At 31.9% G+C, this 20,116-nt stretch overlaps 1 protein-coding gene across 2 annotated transcripts in view; it reads right to left on the bottom strand.

Annotated features, from left to right (window-relative positions):
- Positions 1-9,258, bottom strand: part of LOC131675319 (protein slit) — a 1,191,763-nt gene extending 1,182,505 nt beyond the window's left edge. Inside the window, exon 1 of one of the 2 annotated variants that reach the window (XM_058954254.1) lies at positions 9,148-9,258. The gene's annotated coding sequence lies outside the window, so the exon portion shown is untranslated. Of the gene's footprint in view, positions 1-8,995 lie in introns of both variants that reach the window. The other variant, XM_058954253.1, reaches the window with a different exon arrangement.
- Between the last annotated feature and the right edge of the window lie 10,858 nt (positions 9,259-20,116).

The raw sequence follows: 20,116 nt of genomic DNA, 5'->3' as shown, positions 1-20,116 counted from the left end.
ACGACGTATCCAACAATGTCTTGAGTGCCAGCTTAAAAAGCTCACCCGCTTACAAACAAAACAACCCATGATAATAACAGACACGTGTGCCTCGGTTTTCGATAAAATAGCGATGGATATAGTAGGACCGCTAAAAAGAACCCCTAAAGGGTGCGAATATATTTTGACACTACAAGATCACCTAAGTAAATTCTGTCTTGCTGTACCTTTGTATGACACTACCTCTAGCTCTATTGCCGATGCCTTTATTAAAAAATTTATTTGTGTTTTCGGATGCCCTAAATCGGTTCTGACTGATCAAGGAAAAAACTTTCTAAGTCAATTAATGACACGGATTGCGAAAAGATTTAAGATAAAAAAATTAAGAACTACGGCTTTCCGACCGCAATCAAATGGCTCGTTGGAACGTTCCCATCATGTGCTTGCAGAATTCCTAAAACAATATACGGAAGCTGACAAGAATTGGGACGACTGGCTTGACCTAGCCGTGCTCAATTATAATACTTGTGTGCAAGAAAGTACCAAGCACACTCCCTACGAAGTAGTATTTGGCCGCCTAGCGCGCCTACCTTCAAGTAACCCGTTACGGGAAGGAGATATGCTACCAAGCTATAAAGGTTACATTACCGATCTGGTCACCCGATTGAACGGAATACAAAAACTAGCTTACGATAATTTAATCACATCCAAAGAAAAATCTAAAAGGTATTATGACCAACATATTAATCCAAAGAATTTTAAAATAGGTGACTTTGTATTTTTAAAATCGGGACCTAAACCTGGCAAGTTTGGCAATCATTATTCCGAGCCATTTAAAATTGTTGGAATGTTACCTAACCACAATATAAAAATCGAAGTCAAAAATACAACAAAAATTGTCCACGCCAATCGATTAAGAATATCACACATTAATCAATCTACCCATATAAAGAAAAAATAATAATAGATATCCTACCGAGAAACAATATCAAAAAAAGAGGGAAATTAAAGTATTCCACGCGAACAGGGCCAGAATATCAATCTAATGAACAATATCTTTTTCCAGAAAAATAATAGTAATAAGATAAATAGGAACAAACATACCAAATTAATTATTGGTTTACCTTTTCAGTAATTAATAGTTAACACAGGAATTAACATTATTTATTTTTCAGAAAATGGGTATGAATAAATTTGGACTCTACATACTAATTTTATCTACCATTCCATATCAAGGCCAAACCATCATAGGATACGATTGCGGAGCGCGATCATTAAACATCACCACCGTTTCTTTGCTTGAGGTAGAAGAATGCGATATACCTCCTGGAAAAATTAATAGCACTCAGATCCATGTACAATTATTACAATTAAACCAATTCGAGGAAGTACATGTGATACAATGCAAGATACAACTACAACGTCATATCTTTCACTGTGGAATACATTCCCATAATTCGGCTGTTAAAGATGGAATACACGAATATATGGTCGAGGTTAGCCAAAAACGCTGTTCAGACTTGTTTAATAGTGGTACATTACATTTCGATGAAATACGTATATTACGCGATATTAAAGTTAATCAAACCGTAATCCGACCATTAACGCTAGCTGGTAGTCTAAAAACCGATGGTAGTTGCAACGGCGGTGTATATTCTGATGCGTATGGTACCTGGGAGAATGTTGTAGTCCAAGGTTTAGTGAAAATAACCGTGCAAGATTACACTGCACCAGTTGACTTAAATAATGATCAAGTAAGACTACGCTCAGGTATCAAATGTACATTAACCGAAGAAACTTGTATAGACCCGGAAGGAGGTAATACCTTCTGGAAAACAATACCACGAGACATATGCAAATTCAATCATTACGGGATATTATATGAAGGCATAGCCAACAAAATAATAGACGAGCACCAAAACCGCATATACTCCTTGATAACAGAAGATATTACCTTCGCGTTAATGGCAAAAGGGAAAAGACAAATCTGTGGGTATGAAATTGTTCAAACCGAACACCCAAAATTATTCATTTTTGAAACCAGTAGAGGAGTCTCATCCTTTGTTGTAGCAAAGAAATTATCATTAAGTAATTTAGACATATTCGCATATGTTAATTCTAAGTTTGTATTTGTCGAACGTTACATAAAAAATCAAATAAATAGTTTGTACAGAGATGTAGTTGTACAGCGTTGTAGGCAAGAACGTGAGATTTTAAAAAATGCTTTAGCAATAGCCACGTATTCACCTGATCAATTCGCGTACAATTTAATGAAAAGACCTGGATATATGGCGGTAACGGCTGGCGAAGTAGTTCATGTCGTCAAATGTATCCTAGTAGATGTAAAGATTTCTCCGGGGACCGAATGCTATGAAGAATTAAAAGTGGTCCATAACAATGTCACCAAATTTATGACACCCAAAACACATATACTCAAGACTCAAGGAACAATAGTGGATTGTAACGCTTTACTGTCCACTCACTTTTATGTCAACGAAAACTGGTACAAGTTCATGCCACGTCCTGTAGACGCCAGAACACCTGAAATCCTGAAGCCTTTTTCCCAGATGACATGGAAATATCAAGATATTCCCACTCTTGCTACAAGTGGTATTTATACTGAACAAGATCTGCAGGATCTCCTAAATCGAATCATGTACCCTCTTGAACAATCAGCTGTCATCAACGATGTTGCTCGAGAAATCAAAGGACATGCGATAAGAGATCAAGAAGGAATAATTAATAAATTGCTCAACGAGGACACTTTAGAACGCTTAGTTCTTACTACTTGGAATCGAATGTGGGGCAAATTCATGACGTTTGGAACGTTCAGCGCAGGAGTGATAGCTATCCTTTTTATCATCCAAATAATTAAAAATGTGATAGAAATCTTCATCAACGGTATGGCATTACATAGCATTTATGGGTGGTCTTACCAACATTTTGGAGCCATATGGAACAGCCTCACAACTTTCCTTATCCACCTAGGCCATTCAATGCAAAAAGAAAATGAAAAACCCCAGGAAGAAACAAGTAGAGTTCCCATACCAATGCAAATGCCCCATTATATACCGATTAAGACGCAAGAAGCAGATGCCAATGTACCAAAAGAAAATCCTGTGTCCTCAATCCAATCTAACAATAGTTTCTTTTCCCGACAATGAATGTTAATAAATTTTGGTTACCATGCTCCGCAACTACATCTTAATAAACGATTACTTTGCCTCACTGCGCTCCTTAAGCAACCGTTTTAGTGTGGGAGTGTGACGGCGGACCATTTTTTTCTTAAAATTTTAATATTTCTGTATAGCATTTAAGACAAGCGGAGAAACGAGAACAGTCGCTCAAAAGCGAGGGGGACCGAAACAAGTTATTAGAATTTTTCCCCGAAAAACAATAAAACCGCGACTGCATCCGAGCCAGCGTTCTCCAACGCATGCAAAGAGCGTGTAGCCCCCCCCTTGTATGTGTTTAACACGTGTCAACATGTCGATGAGAGGAGAGAGTCATAAAACTGCGACTAACATCCTGTAAGCCACTTTTCCAACGGATTTTTCCTCCTTTTAGAATGCTCAAAAATTTACCATTGAAATGAAATAAAATTAAAATTATCTAAATACAATTGTTTCATTATCGCAATACATCCCGGATAATTATGACTTCTCAAACCTCTCATCGAGTTCTCATTTCGAAGCTAGGATTAGTTAGAAAATAAGAAAAACAGAGAAAAATCCAAGAAAAAATTATTATATACGCGCACTATATTGTTAAACGGATTTTTATTGTAAGAAATTAGGAGATAATCGCCTTGTTAAGTTACATAAGTTTTTGTATTAATACTCCGATTAAAACTGAAATAGAATTGTATGATTAGTGAAAAATTTAATACAATATTGTTCCTAGCACTAAGTAGCTTGTAAGTTATCGAGTTTATAAAAAAAAATTAATTTTTAAATTATTGTAAATCCGCTTATTGGATAAATCTTAGTTGAGAATGGTACTCGAGGAGCCATCTCACGAGCCAAGGCCTGTACCTCTGCGTCCGCTCCTCCGATTTTCTCCACGCCCCCGCTCCAATTAGGTCCCGAAAAATCAGTGAGGAAAATGAGAAGAGACAAATGGGCCAATGAAAGCATCATCGCTTACTCCACTCCTCCCAAAGCCAAGACGCTGAGAGAGGGACTTACCACCCAGCCACCCCCAGTGTATAAAAAGAGATGTACGAGCTTCGAGCGACAGTCGTGGAAAAAAAATCAAGAGAAGAAAATTCATCATTGTGCTATCAGTGAAGAAGCAGAGAGCCAAGCAGCCAAATAACAGAATAAATCTGGAATTGGACAAGGAGAAGACATCCAACACCAAACTCAACAAAACTTCTTAATAAAAAAAAGACAATAAGGGAATAAGAAAAATCCTTTATTTCTATACTTTCCTCTCTCTTTTCTCTAACGAAGTAATAGCTCGTGTTTCCCCTTTTTTTATTAGCTGGAGACTACTTTTGATAGGATCCAGGTACTAATATTATTAGAAAATCCGGGTACTACTATTGATAGGACCCGTGGTGCTTCTAGCTCAAAGATTACGACTTTCGATCGGAATCTGAGAGCGGAAGTATAGGCTCTGTGGCACTTCCCCTCTCGATTTAGACAATTTCTTGACGAGTGATCCACGCCAGTTTAGGCGAGAAATCGCAGTTCTGGCGACAACGAATCCTGAGACTGCGCTAAGCCTCAGGCGCACCTGAGCTGTGTCGTTGCCACGACGTCACAGTCTAAGAGACTTTGATTAAGTATACATGCTGTACTAATACGATCTTCAAATGCTGAATGAATTGGTCTCCAAGTAACTACATCTCCTTAAATTTCACTTAAATTTCATCAGGAATAAACTCCAATGGTTGTATGCTTCCGCTCATTTTTACAGAATAACTCAAATTGACTTCACGAGAATTGAAATGAAAAGCACAAATTTAACATCTTTGTCGAATTGCTCTGTGTAAAACAAGATGTTTCATAAATTTCTTAAATGAAATTATATTATTAATTGCTAGATTTCTCTATCTAATAAAATCATCTATGTCTTAACCTTCTAACTGATAAGCTTCCCATGAGTTTTTGACCGTATATTCAAAATAAGTAATATAAGTCATCATGACGATTATCTAGTGAATTTATTAGTTGTCTTATAGAATCAGCTCTTAGTAATCTTATGAAAGGTAGGTAAGGCAGGCGTAACTCGCTGGCTCTCTCTCTTTCTCTCTCTCGAGACTGCGCTATTTTACTGGATCAAAGCCGTTTTGAGACTAAGTGATAGCGTTGCAAGTGAAGTGATGACGTTGTATTCAGCGGTATTAGCGGTGTAGAACATGGAATGGATAGAGAGAATGAAAAGTGGGGGGAGATGTACTGACTGTAACGCCCTCTGAAATATTTTTAAAAACTATAAATGATATAATTTTGATGAAAGAGGTTTATAAAATAATAATGATTGCTTTAAGATACGATAAAATTCACATACAGTGGTGGTAACTAATATAGGGTCACTAGTGATTAAAATTAGAAAGATTCAGAGTTTTCTATCTCGGCTAAAATAAGTCGCACAGAATCAGCGAGTGCTCCTTTTAAAGTTATTTGTAAGTACTTTTTGATGATTAAGTGTAAAATTTTGTTAAGCTAATTTTAAACTTTTTATTATGTTGCAATGGACGTTGAAAAAATGAAATATTTCACGTTTTATTCAAATACGTAAAATTCAATAAATAATCCATCTACAAAAATTTTGTACAAATGTTTTTCAAACTATTTCCAAGAATATCAAAATAATTTTTTTATTTTTTCTCTAGCTTAAAAGCTGATCAAGTTACAGCGATTTTTATCACAAATATAGTATATTTTCAGATCGTTTGTATTTCCTACAGTAACTAATATACAAAAAAAATCTAAGAATTTTTCCACTTTGCGATTTCTATTTATATTGCAGCATTATTTTTAATTCATTAGTTGTACTATTTGGTTTTACTTTATTCCAATGTCGAGTACACTGTTTGTTCTTTCTGAGTCTGCTCTTTTCTTGAATTTGTCTGCTTATGTGGTTTCGTTGTTGATGATCACTTTTCTCGATTGCTATTGTAAGAAATTTTTTATGAGCTTTTTCAATCAATACATTGAATTATATGCTTTTTTCTATATTACTATTAGATTTAAGAGGTATATTGCTGTGAATGTTATGTTCAATGTATTGCTTATATTTAGTCCAGTTGGTAGTTTTCAATGTATATTCTTTCCTTACTACTTTAGCATTTAGTGTTATTATTAATGAAGAGTGATTCGACGACATGTTCAGACATGAACTTGCTTCAAATTAGAAACAGTTGATACCCTTTACTATTACTTTACTATTTCGAAATCTATAAGGTCTGGTAACTTGTTGAGATGTACTGGCCAATAAGTAGGGTTTTCAGTTGATATAGGAGTACAGTCATTTTCCTTCATTCCCTTGTATAGTTGTAGAGTAGAAATGGATGACCTTGAGCCCCACCAAGTGCGCTTATCGTTGCAGTCATCATCAGCTATGAACCGGTGTTACAGAGTGTTGAAGAAAGAAAAGGAGTCATTTTTACAAATTGAGTGATTTAATGGACAATAAATTACTGATAGTGTGATTGATCTAGTCCAATCTGTTATTATTATATTTATAGCTAGCATATTTATTAATTGATGATTAACAATTGGAGAATGATTGATAGATGATTTAATATTTAACAAAGACTACGCTATTATATTTACTAGCTATCTGTTACACTAAAACAGTAAATTTAGTTCGATTAAAATGGTAACTTGTTTACTCGTAAAAACTTTCACTTTCTTTAATCTATTAGTTTCTAATACTGAAGCACATGCAAATACGTTCGTTCAGTATGAAAGCTGACTATATATATATATATAGACTGATCCATTAAATAATATTCATAAATATAATAACTTAATTTATGTATTTATTTTTGGATGACTTTAATAAAAGAAGATTGAAAGTTCAGAAAAATAAATGATGAGAGTAGATACCGCACTTGATTATACAATAAAAGATGGAGATTCTAAACGCTTCCGGACGACATTAAATGTTTTCTCATTTTCTACTGTTTGATATTGATATTTCGATCAGTTAAAATGAAAGTCCAGATTATCATCTATCAACTACAAAAAGATTTCATTCAATCAAGGCAGTTTTAAAAAAGTTACATATAAAAAAATTTTCATTATATTATTTTATTTTCCTCAATCTTAAATAAATTCATCTAATATTGTACCGTGCTCATCAGATACGTTGGAATACCTACATACAGTTATATATGATATTACGTTGATATACGTAATACACCTACTGTTAACCGCTTTACTAACTTAAACTCTTGCAATTTGATTAACTCGTAGTCGTATGTATATTTATGATAATGTCATTTTTATTTTTTTCACGCTCAAAACATTCTTTTCATACATGATTTATACGTCGCTAGTAGCGTTCGGTGTTAGTCCATACCATCAGTCGATCAAATATCGGTAATGCGATATATATATATATATATATATATATATATATATATATACAAACTGGATCAACTATTCATATCGTATATTTAAAACTACAGCAACAGTTTGTAGCGTGTATTTATATACAAATAGTCTGTCAATTTATAAAATATTAAAATTAAATATAATTTGAAAATCGATCAAATACAAGTATTGGTGGTATGTTAGGCTACAAATTCTAAATATTAGTGTCTATGAATTTTCATAATTTATGATCTTGGTGGGCAATTAGAGAGATTTCGTTGTCCCCTCCACATTTCCACAAAATGTAAAATATCTATATAAGTAGACTGCTATTAATACTTTAAGGGCCTAGAGGTTATCGTGAAATGAATTTTGTAGCTGCAAGCAAGTAAAATAAATTGTAATTAAAAATTTTGTATAAAAATTATCAAGCGATAATTGAACTTGTTCAATGAACATATCAAAATGCTTGCCTGCAGCTACAAAAATATGTTACAATAGTCTAGGTGCTATAAGTATTAGCAGTAGCCTACTCATATGGAAGTTTTACTTTTTTTGCAAAGTATGGGAGTGCGAATGGGGCAAGGATCTTTATTGGATATACTGTGTACAGTCTTATTAATTCCTGAGAGAGTTAGTGAGTGAATTATATATTTTATTTAAGTATTCATGGTATATGTAAAGAAGATCTTATATTCCGAAATTAGGTTTATGAAATACATTTATACATTTATCAACAGCAAGGACTACTCACAAAAGTGTAAGTGTAATACCAAATAATTCGCCAAAAGTATGTTTTCATATGTTTAATTCTTATATGTTTGTTTATAATAAATTTTCTGAAAATGTTAATAGATCTGATAATTAATAAGATTTATTACTTTATAGCTTACACCGATAAAGTACAGCAGTGGTATTAGAATACGAGAAAAGTAACATGATAAGTCAGTAAGTTAAATTTATGTCCATTACGTGTATTTGAATTTGATTATTAGATATTATAAAATGAAAAATCGTAAATTTTTAAGATTTTCACAATAGAACTATGCCTGTATGTAAAATTTTCTTGAAAATAATTCAACGATATATATTATACTTTCTTAAGCAAAATCATGGTTATCATTTGAATTCGGTATAATATCAATGTAGCATTGAGTTTCATCTATGAATGATAACGTTCATGATACATTTGTAACATGTTACATTTTTCGACGATGCATCAAGTAGCAGAATTATCGTATTTAGACGATAATTCTCATTTTAACTGGTGCAAGTCAAAATTTAGTAAATTTTCAATTTTAGGCAACTGGTTATAAAGCTTCTTTAAGTTTTTGCTATCATAGAAAATCGATAGATTTTTAATACGTTCAGTGGAATTCAAGTAAGCTAAAATTTTCTAATAGCAATTCGGATATTGAAAATTTGAATAAAAATGTGTATTCATTTATCGGTAAGATTTGAAATACCTGGACATTGATAGAAGAATGTCATAATAATAGTTGTTTTTATTTTATCTGTGACAATTTTGCAAATGCCTGGATGTTAATTATAATATGCATTTGTGTACTAAGGTTTAATTCTACGAGTAATCTGTAATAGTCATTTAATATATACATACATTCAAGAAATTTTGAAGTTTACTGAATAAAATATAGTTTTAGCAAAGAACATACTGACAATCTTAAATTGCACACATACTTTTTGGAGAAGTATATCTTGAACTACTTTCCTGTTACACCTGCGCATGTCCATAACTACGCACCTGCCCATTGATGCTTGAATTCACCTGCGTATTAGGTGTCTTTTCAATATTCTTATAAATATCAAAGATTTATAGTTCTTGCTATATTATCAAGATTATTATAATTCTTATCTTATCATATCGTACAAAATAAAAGACGAAAACATAGAAATTGAAAAATAGAAATAGAAATAGAATAGAAATTAATCCAACAACTTATATGCTATCAAACAATAAATGTGCATTTTCAAATAGATCTACTTGAAGATTTGTTCCAAATATTTCTGTTCTTTCTTTTTTAACAAAAGTGAAATCATTATTAGTAAAGCCTAATGTTTCATTATTCTTTACCGATTATCTGTGACTTCGAACTCCCTGAATAACATAAAAACGGGAATCGTTGAACGTTTTAAAAACTTTTACATTAATAAAAATTTTACTATTACGAAATATTTAACCATTTGTAAATAGTTATAAAATGTTTGTATAACGTTTTTTTCAGAATAATTTTATGAGACTTGAATTGTCTAAATATTAGTAAAACGTGTTAGTAATTTGTCAAAAACATTATTCCATTGAAACATTTGTAGGTAAGAATAATCGAATGGTAGCAAAACATTTGACAATCATTTAGAAACATTATTAGCGTGAAAATTTTCATGTGTGGACAGTTCAAAAGGTTAGAAAACGTTTTTGAAACGTTTGTTATAGGTTTCCTTTATTTATATTTTGGACACATTGTTTAGAAATAGTTTTCAAGTAAGATGACGAATACTAAAGAATAGTGTTCCTAATGAAGTGAAGTCCGAAATATTTATATATTTCTTTTATTATTTATTTACATGAAAATAATATAGTAATCTACACACACACACACACACAACACACTTATGGAATTATACTGAAAAGGTGCAAATTAATTATATAGGTCAATAATAACATTTTATCATTTGTTTTCATTCCTTCCACACAATAACTATTTAGTAAAAGATGTACTTCTTTAAAAAAAAAAAAGTGTGCATCAGATAGTTTCAAAATGGAAAATGAAAAAATATTATCTCCCAAGCCTTTTTTCGATGTCGCCAACAGTATTTTCAGATTTAGTAATACTATTGTGACGGCCAGCCGTAACTTAGTACTTTTTTTTATATTAATTTAATAAATAAATATGAAGAACGGAGCGGGAATCTTCCTGATTTCTCACGATGAAAACGCATTCGAGATAAAGAGTTTATATAAAACTTGCTAGTGGCCCGAGCCTGCGACGCTCTATCCTACTTTGTCTCACGCGGATGTGTTGACAGGAGCCTACGATCATCGTGTATACATCGTGAAGCGTTATCGCGCCGATAATGGAAGGGGGCCATAAAAATGCAATTTACTTTTTTTCCCCACCGAATTTTAAGAAAATATCCGTAATATTTAATGGATTTTATCAATTTTGTAAGTTACTATTGTACCATAATGCGCATCTTTTAAAAATATATCATTTATCCAGTTCAACCCTTGAATAACAAAATAACTAATAAATAATTTCATGTTTTAAGCGAAAATAACAATAGTACCGTAATGCATATTATAATAACCCTTGGAAGTTTTTGGATTTTTATAATAGTTAATTATTGAATTATTGTAATTTATAGTTATTAAATAATCACTATGTATCGTTAAAATTAACTAAGTTTAGTACGATTTTGTATAGGTAATTATAAACTATAGCGTCACTCTTGCTCTTAAAAGTGGCACTCCGAGAGTCATCTCTGGAGAAAAGGGCCCAAGTTAAAAAGGGACCGCCCTTTCTCTGCCTGAAATTTCACGCCCACAGACCAATAAAGAAATCCTAGATACGATTAGAAAATTTCCCACCAATACAAAATTTGGCCGTTATCGCTTCATGGGCCTGAGGAAAGGGATTTCCACCCAACCACCCACTGCTTATAAAAAGCTCTGTACAAGACTTGAGGAGGGGAGTGAGCACCAGGAAGTGCCTAACAAGAAGTGACTACCAGTGAGTGCTGGAGGAAGCATAATAGAAAAAAATTTTGAAGTGTATTATCAAGAAGTCAGCCAAAATTCAATCTAGAAGTCACTCAACTACATCCAGAATAGAGACAAAGAGAGAGAAAGAGGTCAAAGAGCAGAGAGAGAGCGCAGCCTTAATAACAAATAATTAAATAAAATAAAAGTAAGTATAACCTTATATCTGGCTATCCTTTTCTTTCTTTAAGCCATCCGTTTTTTTGGAAATGCATTAAGCACGAGTCTGGTGAATTTTCATTAAAGTCCTTTAAGAACACATTAAGCGTGAGTCTGGAGTATTCGTAATAACATTTGATTATTACATTCCGCGTTAGCATACAGTTTTCTCCACGCAACAATATTGCTCGTTCCGGCTTATGTATTATATGATAGCCAAATCAGAACAACCCTGAGTTTACGCTTACTCCAAGCATACCTGAGAGTGACCCCGACATCACATATAAATTTTGGAGGCCCCGGAGGGATTACATTCGAAAATTTAGAAATATTCTTTCTTACATGTTAAGAAAAAAATTGTTAGGGTTTTCCTTTCTTTAAATTATATCAGTGATTAATCAGAGTAAAAAAAAAGTTAAAAGTTGATATAGTTAAAGTTTTGTTGAATTTGAAGTCTGTGAAGAATATATTAAAAAGTAAAGAAATAAAATTTTTCTTTTGAGAATACAAATTTATGAGGAAGAAAATCACTGATTTAATTAAGAAAATAAAATTAAGTTTTGTTTTAAGCAAGAAGATAGCTTAAATTGAATGTGAAAATTAATTGGAGTTTATTTGAATTGAAGCTAGAAATTTATTTGTGTTATTGGAAAATCAATGGGCTTTATTTTGGAACAAAGAATAAATTGATTTAGAAAATTATTGAAATTTGAGTGGGCAAATGAATAATGAAATTAAAGAAAAATATTGAAAATTAAGTTGCTTAAGAAAAGGCTTTGAGAAGTATTTGAAATTTGACGAAAGTTTTCTGAGAGGAATCATTTTTTATGAACTTTTATTGAAGATAAAATTATAAATCAGAATAGGAAAATTGTCATGAAAAAAGTCTTTTTGTCTTGAAGAGAAAAATTTGAAAAAGTATTTTATTTACAAAAATTGTCTGAGTCGCTAACCAGAAAGGAATATATTAGTAATAAAAATTAATTTTTGAGGGATTTTTAGAAAATTGATTAAACGAATAAAACAATCAATATAGATAGAATAAAATCCGTTTTGAGTTTAATATAGAAAAAGAATCAATTAATGAAAGATATATTTAAAACTATTGATCGAAGTAAGTTTTGAAAAATTACAAAATTGTGGCTAACTAAAAATTACCGGTGCTTATTGAAAATTGAATTTGTATTTGAAAATTATTGACTAAAAGTATACATTTATTTTAGTCAGAAATAGGGGAAGATTAACGAATAAGTTTTATATTTTAATAAAATTTTGTTGTTAGATAGATAAAATTTTTGGTCTTTCATTTAGTTGTAATGTCACCGTTCGTAAGTTTTAATACTTTTTCTAACGAAGTAGTCGACACGGTAGATGAATTAATCGAAAACATTACACATTTAAAGGACAGTTAAATATCCGTAATTGATAGGGTTAATAATCATAGTTCCGATATCACAAGAATAAACAATAACAGTCGTAGTCTTAGCGAACGCGTCGCGAAACTTGAATTAGAAAATAAGCATAGAATTGAAAAAATAGCTAGCTTAAGAAATATTTGCGTAGATTTAATTAAAATTAATAATATTCATAAAAAACAAATTAGGACATTAAGTAAACAAACAAAAATTAATAACAAATTAGCCACACAACAAAAAATTTCAAATAATATTTTAAAAATAAAAATAGAAAAAATGACTAAGGCTTTTAAAAATTTAAATTTATAAATCAATTTTACACATACCTTTTAAAGTAGGAAATAAGTAGAGTAGATTAGGTTAAATTAGAAAAGAATATTAGCGCGGTAATAAATATCTGTTTTACTCTTTTTTTTTCAAAAGTGAAAATCCAAGGCAAAAGGATTTACGCTAATACACCAGGAGGTTCATGACTTATTCGTGTCCATTGAAATATTGAAGTTGACATGTAAAAGGTTCAAATAATGTAATAAATAATAGTAAAACATTAAAAAAAGCGCGCGAAGCGAGCTAAATAACACTAGTTTCTTAAGAAATTCATTTGTGTTTTTGGATGTCCGAAAGCTGTGCTTACTGATCAAGGCAGAAATTTTTTGAGTTCACTAATGATGCGTATTTTCAAGCGATTCAAAATAAATAAAATAAAAAACACAGCATTCATGCCTCAATCGAACGGTTCCCTGGAGAGATCTCATCACGTATAAATTAACAAAGGCTCTCGAAAAATTAAGTTTAGCATAGTAAATAAGTAAAAATAGATTAGATTAGAAAAATCCTTACACAAAAAATAATATATGTCCCTGTTTTTCTTCTTTTTCAAAAAAAAAAGTGAAAATCCAAGGCAAAAGGTGCAATTTCTCCAAAAAGCGAAGGAAGCAAATAGCACGGATTTACGCTAATACACCTGGAGCACGCACTCCTGAAGAGCAACGCATATTTAAGATATTAGAAATACAAAGGAAAAATACGGAAACAGTAGACAACGGACCAAGGCACGAAGCAAGACCGAGCTTAGATGATAGGATAAATCTTTTATTATCCAGTAATATCAATGTAGCTTGCAAGCATGGGAAGGATTCCCAGCAGTGCCTAGATTGCATTAAAAGTTTTCGAGAACTCGGACGGATTCCGAAAAAAATGTCAGAAAACCAGAAGACTATTTTAAAGGAAATCCAAACCAGCATAGAGCGCATTAATCGCCCTAATAAAAATCAAAAGAAGATTAAAGAATATAGTGAGAAAAAAATAAAGAAATTACACTGAGAGTTATTTAAGCCGGAAAAGGAAATTCTAAAAAATATTAAAATAGCAAAACAAAATACCCAAAGCAGCGAAAAAAGGATTCAAGAAGAAATATCGAAGCTCGACAAAAGAATAGCAGATAAGCAAAAAGAAATAAACCAATTAATGAATGCTCAAAAGAAAAAAAAAAGAAAAAGAAACCAATAAATAAAATTTAAAATTAAATAAATTATTTATAAATTACCTAACCCGACTCCATCCTCACCTATAAATGAGATCCGAATTAAAATTGAAGTCACCAATATTTAGTGTTATAATTATTTTTTTTGTGGAGTAGTCTTCTTTGATTCTTTGAAACTCGAATTTAATAAAAGAAATAAAACATTAAGAACGGTGTTTCTTCTAATTAAGATAGCCAGTAGTTAGTTTTGATGAGCGAGAACAGGGATAAACGACTTACACGCAGCCAGTCGAAAACCTCGAGTGCTGATGTATTAAGTGTAGTGCCAACATTTGATGGAAGACCAAGCCAATGGACCCAATTCGTAGAAGGATGCAAAGAAGCACTAAGTATAATACCACCAAATATAGAGGAAAATTTAACCAAACGTTTAATATCGAAATTAGAGGGAGAAGCACGTGCTACAGTAGTAGGACTAACATTTTCCACTGTAGATGAATTGTTAAACCATTTAGCTGACATATTCGGTCCCATTCAAACATTAAATTAATTATTAGGTGAATTAGGCAATGAGTTCCAAAGGAATGAGGAAAAGGTATTAACTTTTGGAAATAGGTTACGACTGTTAAGTAGTAAAATTATTGAAGTCAAAAAGAAAGAAGAGAATCTAGAGTCTTTAACGCCTACACAAAAACAGATAATTGAACAAAACATATTTGAATGCTTTAGAAGAGGACTAAAGCCTGAAATTCGGCTAAATTTACCTAGTGACACCGCCATCCTAAATGCGCTAAAGAATACCATAAAAGTCGAAAAGGACCTACAATTACAATCAACGTTGCGAGCACGAGCCTCTAATAATTCTCGTTCTTTCAGATCAATAACCCTCTGTCAAAATTGCAATAAAGAAGGCCACAATGCCCTAAATTGCAATAGTATATCTAGAGAAAGTAATAATAAACGATGTAATTTCTGCAAAAAGGTCGGTCACGAAGAAAATTCATGCTTCTCCAAGTTAAGCAATAATACTACAACATGTCAAATTTGCAATAGGAAAGGTCACGTTGCTCGTGATTGTCGAACACATCTCAAATGTCAAATAGGTAATAGAAACGGTCACATAGCTGCAGATTGCCGAACTCGAACACAAATAAGAATGATAAATCAAGTTATTTGTTAAATTTGTGATAAACCTGGCTACTCAGCGAAAGAGTGTCACAGAGATTTAAGCAACAACCGTGATACAGTAGTTATTTGCCAAATTTGTCGTAAGTCAGGTCATTCAGCGAAAGAATGTTATAATAGTAATAGTGTTACTCCAAACACTAATTGTTTTTATTGCAAGCAACCAGGCCATTATATCGCTAATTGTCCAAAAAGACAACCATATCGCCATCAGTTTCAGGGAAACGGGCAACAGTCCTCTCATCAGAGCACAATGCAGAGGACCAATTCGAATCAAGCGCATCAATTACAAGAGGCAGAGGTATCACTCAGTCTTATACCGTAACAAATGAACCAAAAATTTCAGCTAAAGTCCCAATAATTAATGCAAACTTCTTAGGTGATATCAAATTTCAAATTATGATTGATACAGGCTCAGAAGCTAACATAATGAAAATAGGAATGATTCAAAGTTACACAGAACATATAAATAGTACTAGATGCAAACAGTTAAAAGGAATAGGCTCAGAGGTCTTTATCACATTAGGAACAATTATACTATCGATATTTGGTTTACCGACGGAATTTCAATTAGTACCAGATGATTTTCCAATACCTTGTGAAGTAGTTTTAGGGGTTACATACTTTTCAGAAAGCAATTCTGTGATAAATTTCGCAACGCGACAATTTATTGTAGAAGATCATGTTATACGAATTCAAGAAAATAATGTACAATGTAAAAATTTTTGTTATTTACATAGCACAGAAGGAATAGAAGAAGTTAGTATTAATGCAATACAAAAGGTTTCTCCGAAGGTCAAATGGTTTCAGATGAACAATGGAAAAAACAGTTAAATTAAAATAATATATCTGTTGATATGGAGAAATCCTATGGAAAGCTCGATACCATGAACCAATACGTTAAAAAAAAACAAAATTAAATTGTTAGGCGCAGCTGGTGGTTCTATCCTATCCTTATCCTTGCCTTATATTTATTTTTATTTTTTATTTTTTATTTTTATACTTTTTACATTTTTTATTCCTATCTTATCTTTAAAAAAAGATGAGTCGCTGACATCCAGCGTTGTGATTTGTTGATGCAAAAATAGAACACGAAATTTTGAATTTTCCTATACTTTGAAATATTATTATTATATATTAAAGAGTGTAAGATTTCTATTTTAGCGATAAATTCAATTTATGAATAATTAACATGGATAATAAACTGCAAGAATGGAAATATGTTAGTAAATTGGTTTAAGAACATAATACGTTATGTTTTGAAATTATTTGTACAAATTGTTAATTTTATAACCATCTCCGAAACTACAATCAATATTGTTGTGTTAAAATTTGGTAGAAAGAAAAAGAGAATGAATAAAAATAAAATAGAGACTACATATTTATCTTTTGTATATTTTAAATTAAAACGTATGCGAACAAAGGAAATTAATTATTAAAATATTAAATCCGTTAAATTAGAAGAATATTCACGGGTGTTTTCATAGTGGCAGCAAAAAGTACATGATGTTAAATGTATTACTCATACTAATATAAGATTGGAGCCATAATCACTACTATTGAATATGTAAGTTTAGTGTTGTATAATAGTATAATAGCTTTATTGATCTTAGGTCGAATTAATCTTTTTAATAATTTTTCCGATATATCTTGAAATGAGTAAAAGTTCATCGATTTTTGAGAAAAAATGGGTGCAAGTTCTATTTTTATTCATCAATAAATATTGACGTATGTAGTCTATTTATACAGCATGACTTATTCGTGTCCATTGAAATATTGAAGTTGACATGTAAAAGGTTCAAATAATGTAATAAATAATAGTAAAACATTAAAAAAAGCGCGCGAAGCGAGCTAAATAACACTAATTTCTTAAGAAATTCATTTGTGTTTTTGGATGTCCGAAAGCTGTGCTTACTGATCAAGGCAGAAATTTTTTGAGTTCACTAATGATGCGTATTTTCAAGCGATTCAAAATAAATAAAATAAAAAACACAGCATTCATGCCTCAATCGAACGGTTCCCTGGAGAGATCTCATCACGTATTAATTGAGTACTTAAAGATCGGCAATACACCGATGTTGACAACAATTGGGATGATTGGCTCGACCTAGCTATCCTAAACTACAATACCTGTGTACAAGAAAGTACCAAACATACGCCGTATGAAGTTGTATTTGGCCGCTTAGCTCGAATGCCCTCAAATAATCCCCTTCGTGAAAGCGATACGTTACCTACATATAAGGGATATATAATAGATTTAGTTGCGCGTTTATGTAGTATACGAAAATTAGTTTACGAAAATTTAGTTAGCTCTAAAGAAAAATCAAAAAAATATTATGATAGACATATAAATACAAAAGACTTCAGTTTAGGTGATTACGTTTTCTTAAAATCAGGACCTAAACCGGGGAAATTCGGGGATCATTACTCAGGACCTTATAAAATAGTTGGTATTCTTCCAAAACATAATGTGAAAATAGAGACTAAAAAGGGTACAAAAATAGTTCATTCAAATAGACTCCGAATTTCACATATAAACAAATCAACCAAAGAAATCAAGCCAAAATAAAAAAAAAGGGATAGAGGAAAAATATAATATAATATAAAATAAAATGAGATAAATCATAAAATAAAATATATATATTATGAAACAAACAATAGATAATTGAACAAAAGGAACGTATAATGAAATATTTTCTGATTACAGAACCGAAAACATGATGCATTCTTCTCTGTTATCACTGATATTCTTAACAATAACTAATCCAGTTACAGCCATCATAGGATACGACTGCGGAGCAAGATCTCTTAATATAACTACTATATCTTTATTAAACGTGGAAGAATGTGAAATGCCTTCTACAAAAATAAACGTAACAAGAAAATACATTCAATTATTACAGTTAAATAACTATGAAACTGCACAAGTGATTCAATATAAAGTCTAAGTAGACCGAACTGTTTATTATTGTGGAATGCATTCACACAATTCCATAATAGAGAATGGCGCAATAGAATATTTAATGGATGTAAGCCAACAAACGTGTTATGATTTGCACAAAAGCGGTACATTTTACTTCGACAATTCACATATATTTCGAGATATTAAAGTTAATCAAACCACAGTTAGACCCGCTATACTTGCAGGTAGCGTAGATTAGTATGGAGAATGTACCTATGGTAGTTATTCCGATGCTTATGGAAGCTGGAGTTCCGTAGTTGTCCAAGCTAAAATAAAAGTAACTTTATAAGAATATACCGCTTCTGTCGACTTAGATAATAACCAAATAATATTACGTAGTGCCGTTAGATGTATTTTAGGTAGTGAACATTGTATATATTCTGAAGGAGGATACACTTTATGGGAAAGTATACCTTAATATGTGTGCAAATTTAATCGGTATCAAATATTGTATGAAGGAGCCGCTAATCAAATTGAAGGTGAAATAGAACAAACTTTATACTCGTTAGTAACACAAGACATTGCTTTCGCGTTAATATCGAAATCCAAACGTAATCTATGCGGTTACGAAATTATAGTTACCGAACACCCAAAATTATTTGTTTATGTTGTCGAAAATAATGCATTTTTTCTAAGTAAGAAAATATCAATGAATAACCTAGATATATTTGCGTATGTAAATTCTAAGTTTGTATATGTAGAACGTCACATAAAAGTACAATTAAGTCGTATGTACAAGGATGTTGTCGTACATCGCTGTAAGTAAGAAAGAGAAATTTTGAAAAATACACTTGCAATTGCTAGTCAATCTCCCGATCAGTTTGCCTATAATCTCATGAAAGGACCCGGATACATGGCTGTAACAGCAGGAGAGGTAGTGCACATCGTTAAGTGTATACCCGTTGATGTGAAAGTATCGCAAGGAGACGAATGTTATGCTGAACTAAAAGTAATCCATAGCAACCATACCAAATTCTTATCTCCTAAAACACATATTTTGAAAGCTTATGGGACAGTAGTTGATTGTAATGCTCTACTACCCACATTCTTTTATTTCAATGATGACTGGTATAAGTTTTTACAAAGAGCAGTAGAAGCAAAAACTTCCACCACTCTTATGCCTTTTTCTGGATTAACCTGGAAATACCAAAATATTCCCTCACTAGCCACCAGCGGAATATATACAGAAAAAGATCTACAAGATTTAATAAACAGAATCCTGTTCCCATTGGAACAACCTGCAGTAATAAATGATGTAACCCGAGAAATTTGTGGACACACCATAAAACACAGTAACGGAATAATTGGAAAGTTAATGAACGAGAATGTAATGGAGCAGTTAGTAGTCAATACCTGGAACAAAATGTGGATGAAATTTATGACCTTTGGTACTTTCAGTGCCGGTATACTTGCAATTATACTAATTGTCCAAACTATTAAAAAATTATTAGAAGTCCTCATCAATGGAATAACTCTACATAACATTTATGGATGGTCTTTTCATCTGATTGGGGCCATATGGAATAATTTAACCTGTTAACCGGGAAAACCCCTTTCTAATTACGCAACATATAACGGGCGGGTCCTTTTCCACTAAGACGTGTA

This window comes from Phymastichus coffea, unplaced genomic scaffold (assembly GCF_024137745.1).
Source record: "Phymastichus coffea isolate CEN01 unplaced genomic scaffold, Cenicafe_Pcof_1.1 PCOF00019, whole genome shotgun sequence".
Lineage (NCBI taxonomy): Eukaryota > Metazoa > Arthropoda > Insecta > Hymenoptera > Eulophidae > Phymastichus > Phymastichus coffea.
This window is presented reverse-complemented; position numbering and strand designations above follow the sequence as displayed.